Raw genomic sequence first — 7,102 nt, 5'->3', positions numbered from 1 at the left:
GCTGGAGTAGGAAAGTAAGATCTGCTGCTGCTTGCTTCCTCTGTAAGCCCTTGTTACCTGAACCTGTTTATGGCAAATGAAGTGCTGGGAGTCACAAATTAACTGAATACTTCAGCATCCCTTTTTTATGAACCTCGCATTATGGAAGTTATTCTGTAAAAGCTGTGACTTGACTATAAAGGAAGCTGTGCTGTTGTAGCCTTATGTTTCCCTTCCTAATTCTATTAAAAATACCCAGGCTTTTAAATGCATTAATATAAGCTTTCACCTTGCTAATACTGCTTATTCTGCTGAACTAAATAAGAAGCTACAAATACTAAATTGTAACTTCACTGAAGATGAGGGAAACTGAAAAGAAGAAAGTTTTAATAAAAGAATAGGAGTCAGAAAATTCATTTCCATTTTAATGGGATTTTAGTTGTGTTCTGAATATGCTTCAGGTTTAAATCTGGCACTCGGAAAGCTCATATTGCAAATAGGGTTGTATTTTCAGTGGAAGCATACGTGTTTCATCTCCCGAAGTACCCCATCTGTCAGGTAGCACCTTGACAGCTGATTTGTGTATGCAAAGAGGATGGAGTGTGTAATTGTTTGTTTATATAGATTGCTGTGGGATTTAGAAGTGACACTAAAAGTTCAGAGTCCCTCTGTATTGTAAAGAGAGTTTGTTTAGGGTTATGTGAAGATGCATTAAAAGAAGAAAAACAAAAAAATTGGTGAGAATACTGCTAATCGTGGAGAGCTGTATTTGCATGAGCTGTAGTCAGTAATCTTACCCAGTGCAAATAATTATTTGTTTCACTTTCATTTTATTTCAAGACAACATTTATAATTTCTCATGCAATCAAGTAATAAGGAAGAAGATCAGATAGCTGGAGTCTCACTTAAAAAAAAGCAATACTTATTTCTTTTCAAACCCCTTAAAATATTGTCTCTAAGTAACGAAGAAAATAACATTTCAGATAAAGACTGAATTTTAAAACAAGTACCATTTCCAAATAGACTACGTTTTACTGTCTAATAAAAATAATTCCAATCTTGTTGAATTGTGGTACCTGTATAATATAGTAGTGACTCTTAGATACTCCCATTTGCTTTGCAGTGGAGTCAATTACAAGACTATTCTAATGTTGTTCTGTATCCTTTGGTGATTCCCTAGAAACACAATTCCATTATCTCATTTGTATATCAGAGAGGAAAAATACAAAAAGGACCACACAAGATATAAAAGGCAGACTGAATTGTTACAGCGCTCGCAGTATGGACTACTGCTGCTGCTGTCTCTTTCCGTCATAAATTCTGATGTCCGTTTTCAAAGAAAAGCTTCCTGCATTACTGCTCTAATTCTGGCCAGGAAAGCATTACTTCTACTGGTGTGCTCAATGAGTTGTAAAATTTCGGTTAAAACACCAGCACAACAGTTAGTGGATGTCATTCATCCATAATGCCAAGGATTAGTTTGGATTAGCACCATTGATGTTTGTCTCTGGTGACTGGGTGCCTTGGACAGCTAGTGTGCGAATCTTCTGTAGCATTCTGAAGGTTGGGGATGCCAAGCTGACCTGCTGTGTTGTTTGTTCTACATCCATGCATGGTGCCTCTCCCTTTTTTTTTTTTTTTTTTTTATGGTATCAAACCTATAGATCAAGAGTTGGAGCGCTGAGTGATAGGCTGTCTTTCGAAGTCCAGTTTTCATTTCAAAAGGTGCTGTTCTGGCCCTTTGACAAAGCATGTTCTGAAGTGCCATGGAATGGAACAGGTGGAGAAGAGGCTAATGTGTAATGGAGTTTCTGATGTGGCCAACTGCGTTTTTCATTCCCAAGGAACCAAAGACATCCCACAATTGCACAAACTTCTTTCAATTGACCATCAGAGGTAAAAAAATCTCTATCTCCTTCCCAGAGGCTAAGTTGCCAAAGCAAACCAGGCAGGCTGGTCTGCTCTCTCTGGTTTCAATAATTCTGTTCTCATGGTTCTGATACGAATCTGTGGGTGATAGGATCAGTCAAGTCCCTTTTCCACTGATTCAGAGTGGAGACTGAAACCAGGAACTTGTAGAAAAAAAAACCCTCATCACTGCATTTTACAGTAATACAAGCTGTGGGTTTCTCCAAGTCTCTAGCTAGAATTTTCTATTGTCTACTTTTCTATTACTTCTATTTTCCACTTTGTCATAGAATAATTATACAATTATCACACCAGAATGGGAAAATAAGATGTTTAAGCTAGACATTAGGAAGCCTGATTCCATTCTTCTTCTCTTGGCCAGCTTTGTAATATTAGTCTTTTCACTTGTATTTAAAAATTGGGGGGGGGGAACCACAACAAAACCCCAAAATACAAGTGTTTTGTCTCAGGCCAAATACAGTGCTGAAGCCTGCTTTGGTGACTGTCCCAAATCCTTGTTGAATATGTAGTTCTTTACTTAAATTTTAATGAAAGATAGGTGGAGAAGGTGAGTCATATAGAGTTTTTATGATCTGTGTGTCCTTACTGAATTTTAGTAAGCTACTATTCTTCTGTGTTTAAGAAATTAAAATTAAATGTGAATCTAGGAAAACCTAAGGAGGGAAGAAATAATATGATAATATGAGCAGCTGCTCATATAGAAGAAATCAAAGGTGAACACTGGCAACTGGCAGCTTTGCCTTAGGAGTGAAGTGGGAGAAAGTAAGTGAAAGCTCTTTCAAGTAACATTTTAGAGGTTGTTCTACTCCTTGAGTAAATTAAGAACAAAGCATTAGAATCATAGAATCGTTTGGGTTGGAAAAGACCTTTAAGATAGAGTCCAACCATTGACCTAGCACTGCCAAGCCCACCACTAAACCATGCCCGTAAATGCCACATCTACGTGTCTTTTAAATACCTCGGGAGGTGGTGACTCCACCACTTACTGGGCAGCCCTTTTGGTGAAAACTTTTTTCCTAATATCCAGTCTAAACCTCCCCTTGTTACTAAACCTTGCTTGTTACTTGGAAGAAAAGACCGACCCCCACCCCACCCCACCCCAGCCTCCTTTCAGGCAGCTGCAGAGAGCAACAAGGTCCCCCCTGAGTCTCTTCCTCTCCCGGCTCAACAGCCCCAGCTCCCTCAGCTGCTCCTCATCAGACCTGTGCCCCAGCCCCTTCCCCAGCCCCTGCCCGGCTCTGGACACGCTCCAGCCCCTCAGTGTCTGTCTGGGAGTGAGGGGCCCAAACCTGAACCCAGGGTCCGAGGTGCGGCCGCACCAGTGCTGAGCACAGGGGGACGGTCACTGCCCTGGCCCTGCTGGCCACACTGTTTCAGGTACAAGCCAGGATGCTGTTGGCCACCTGGGCACACTGCTGTGTCACGTTCAGCTGCTGTCAGCCAGCACCCCCAGGACCTTTCCCACCAGGCACCTTCCCAGCCTCTTCCCCAAGCCTGCAGCGCTGCGTGGGGTTGGTGTGACCCAAGGGCAGGACCCGGCACTCAGCCTGTTGAACCTCATGCAATTGGCCTCAGCCCATCAGCCCAGCCTGCCCAGACCCCTCTGCAGAGCCTCCTGCCCTCCAGCAGATAAGCACTTGCTCACTCCCACCTGGTGTCATCAACAGTCTTACTGAGGCTGCATCCGATCCCCTCATCCAGATTCTTGACAAAGCCATTAAACAGAACTGGCCCCAACAGAGAGCCCTGGGGAAACACCACTTGTGACCGGCCACCAGCTGGATGTAACTCCGTTCACCACCACTCTTTTGCACAAACAGTGCACCCATCCAAGCCATGAGCAGCCAGTTTCTCTGGCAGAATGCTGTGGAGACAGTGTCAAAGGCTTTACTAAGGTCCAGGCAGACAACACCCACAGCCTTTCTCTCATCCACTAAGCGGGTCACCTTGTCATAGAAGGAGATCAGGTTAGTCAAGCAGAACCTGCCTTTCATAAACCCATTCTGACCGGGCCTGATCACCTGGTTGTCCTGTATGTGCTGCATCATGACACTCAAGATGATCTGCTCCGTACCCTTCTGAGGTCAGACTGACAGGCCTGTAGTTCCCCAGATCCTCCTTCCAGCCATTCTTGTCAATGGTGTCACATTTGCTAATTTCCAGTCAGCTGGGACCTCCCTGGTTAGCCAGGGCTGCTGATAAATGATTGAAAGTGGCTTGGTGAGCTCCTCCACCAGCTCCTTCAACACCCTCAGGTGGGTTCCATCGGATCCTATCTGGTCCCATAGACTTGTGAGTGTCTAAGCGGGTGTAGCAGGTGGCTGACCATTTCCCCTTGGATTATGGGGGCTTCATTCTGCTCCCTGTCCCTGCCTTCCCACTCGGGGAGCTGGGCACCCAGAGGACAACTGGCCTTACTATTAAAGACTGAGGCAAAGAAAGCATCAAGTACCTCAGTCTTGTTGTCATCCTTTGTCACTATATTTCCCCCCACATCCAATAAAGGATGGAGATTCTTAGCCCTCCTTTTGTTGCTAATGTATTTATAGAAACTTTTTTACTATTGTCTTTTACAGCAGTAGCCAGATTAAGGTTCTAACTGAGTTTCGGCCCTTCTAATTTTCTCTCTGCATAACCTCATGACATCCTTGTAGTCCTCCTGAGTTACCTGCCCCTTCTTCCAAAGGCTATAAATTCTCCTTTTTTTTCCTGAGTTCCCACCAGAGCTCCCTGTTCAGCCAGGCCAGTAGTCTTTCCTGCCAGCTCATCTTTTGGCATCTCGGGACAGCCTTCTCCTGCACCTTTTAAGATTTCCTTCTCGAAGTATGTCCAGCCTTCCCAGACTTCTTTGCCCTTCAAGACTGCCTCCCAAGGGACTCTGTCAACCAGCCCCCTAAACAGGCCAAAGTCTGCCCTCCAGAAGTCCAAGGTAGTGGTTCTGCTGAGCCCCCCTCCTTACTTCCATGAGAATCAAAAGCTGTAGTTTTGCGATCACTATGTCCAAGATGACCTTCAGCCATCACATCATCCTTCTCTGTTCACAAACAGGTCCCGCAGGATGCCTTCCCTAGCTGGCTCTCACAGCAGTGGCAGGAAGGTCTCTTCCACACACTCCAGGAGCATCCTAGACAGCTTTGTCTCTGCTGGATTGTATTACCAGCAGGTATCTTGTAAGTTGAAGTTCCCCACGAGAACAAGGACTCTTGATTGTGAGACTCCTCCCAGCTGCTTACAGAATTTCATCTGCCTCTTCATCCTGGTTGGGTGGCCTATAACTAGACACCCCCCCATAACTGTCTTGCTGGCCTTCTCCCCAGTTCTTACCCATAAACACTCAACCCTATCGTCACAATCCTTGAGCTTTAGGCAGTGCAAGCACTCCCTAAGGTACAGCGCTACCCCACTGCCTCTCCTTCCTCGCCTATCCCTTATGAAGAGTTTATAGCCATCCAGTGCAGCACTCCAGCTGTGCAAGCTGTCCCACCATGTTTCCATGATGGTAACCATCACAGTATTCCTGCTGTACAATGGCTTCCAGCTCCTCCTGTTTGTTGCCCACGCTGCATGCATTGGTGTAGATGCACTTCAGTTGAGCTATTGATCCCACCTCATTTCTGGGGGGAGAAGCCCTAATTCCTGACCATTCTTAGGTGCTTCCATAGTTTCTAACACATCGGTATGCCTTGTGTCTTTGTGGCTGTATGGATCTTCAAACCCTACCTCCACTGAGATGGCAGACTGAAAGACCTTGCTAGTGCACTGTCCCTCAAACGTTGGTGTGCTGCACCCAGACTTTTCTCTAGCGAACCTGATCTTATCCCTTTCCCTCTTCAGATCTAGTTTAAAGCTCTTTCAACAAGCCCTGCTAACTCCTGTGCAAAGATCCTTTCCCCCCTTTGAGGCAGGTGTACCCCATCTGTCACCAGCAGGCCTGGTGTTGTGTAAACTGGCCCGTGATCAAAACCACCAAAATCCTGCCGGTGACACCAGGCTCGGAGCCAGGTGTTGATCTGCTGGCTTTTCCTTACCATTCCCTACAACTGGAAGGATAGAGGAGAACACTGCTTGTGCTCCTGATCCCTTTAACCAGTCATCCTAAGACCCCGAAGTCTCTCTTGACTGCCCTCAGACTTCTTGCAATTTCCTCTACCCGAACAATGGATAATCTGAGGGCTGTACCAGGGTAGGAAACATTATTAAAGTGAGGCTCTGTTATGATGCGCAATTAGTGAGATCTGTGTTTAGCTCTCAGTAACTGTCTGCTAGATTTATTAATAAAAAGTCAGCCACGCAGTCACGGGTTGCCAAATCTGACTGGTGTAGCTTACGGTGCATTGGGCATGAAGTAAAAATCCTGCTAGACAAATTCCATACTGTACTCCTATCACGGCAGTTCTCGCTGCAATTCATACCCTGCCCTCAGTAATAACTCTGCAACACCAGAAGTCTCAGCGGGTATGTAAAGGTGTATTAAGAGAGCAGTGGAGTTCAGCTCTGCATCTGAAAACTGCTTAAGAATTGTATTGATGGGAAGTGAGAAATTACAGCTCTTACAGAATCCAGTTTGTGTTTTGTAATGCTGTTTATAAGAAAAGGTTATTAAATCATCTGTTTTCACTAAAAGGAGTGTGTAGAAGTGGTTTGCAAGTACAGGGCAGATCCATTTCATTGTCATTTCATTTTAGTAGTGGTTTATTTTAAAATGTGCTGCACAAGCCTCTGCCCGTGAATTTTATCTTCAGACATGCCACTGATTTAAATATTTTCTCCCAGAAAATCGTGAGAAAACTACCTCTGTAGCAACAGGAAAAAAACAGAATCCTTCTTCCTTCTTACACACATGTACTCATATGCATGTGCACTGATCCACCCAGTGGTGTAATAATCCCTATTTAGTTGCCAGAGCTAGTGGGACACTAGTGGTAGTCGCAGGCAGAGATTAAGGGGCAAGTGCCTTGAATGACTCATTGCTTTGTCTAACACAGCCTTGTAGGGTCTCTGTGGAGCCCTAAGTAACTGTTATTTGACCCTTTCCCTCTGCTGGAGCAGATATTAAATCTAGAATCAATAAAGGAAGCTGCACCATAGCTCTGAAAGAATAACGCAGTAGTTTTGCAGCACTGTGTAGCTGTTGAAAACCACCCGTTTGCTATGATTCGGTGGGTGCACAGGCACTCACACGGTGCCTGTGGTT

Source organism: Falco naumanni, chromosome 4, assembly GCF_017639655.2.
Source record: "Falco naumanni isolate bFalNau1 chromosome 4, bFalNau1.pat, whole genome shotgun sequence".
Classification (NCBI taxonomy): domain Eukaryota; kingdom Metazoa; phylum Chordata; class Aves; order Falconiformes; family Falconidae; genus Falco; species Falco naumanni.
The sequence above is the reverse complement of the archived record's forward strand: the minus strand, read 5'-3'. Positions refer to the sequence as shown.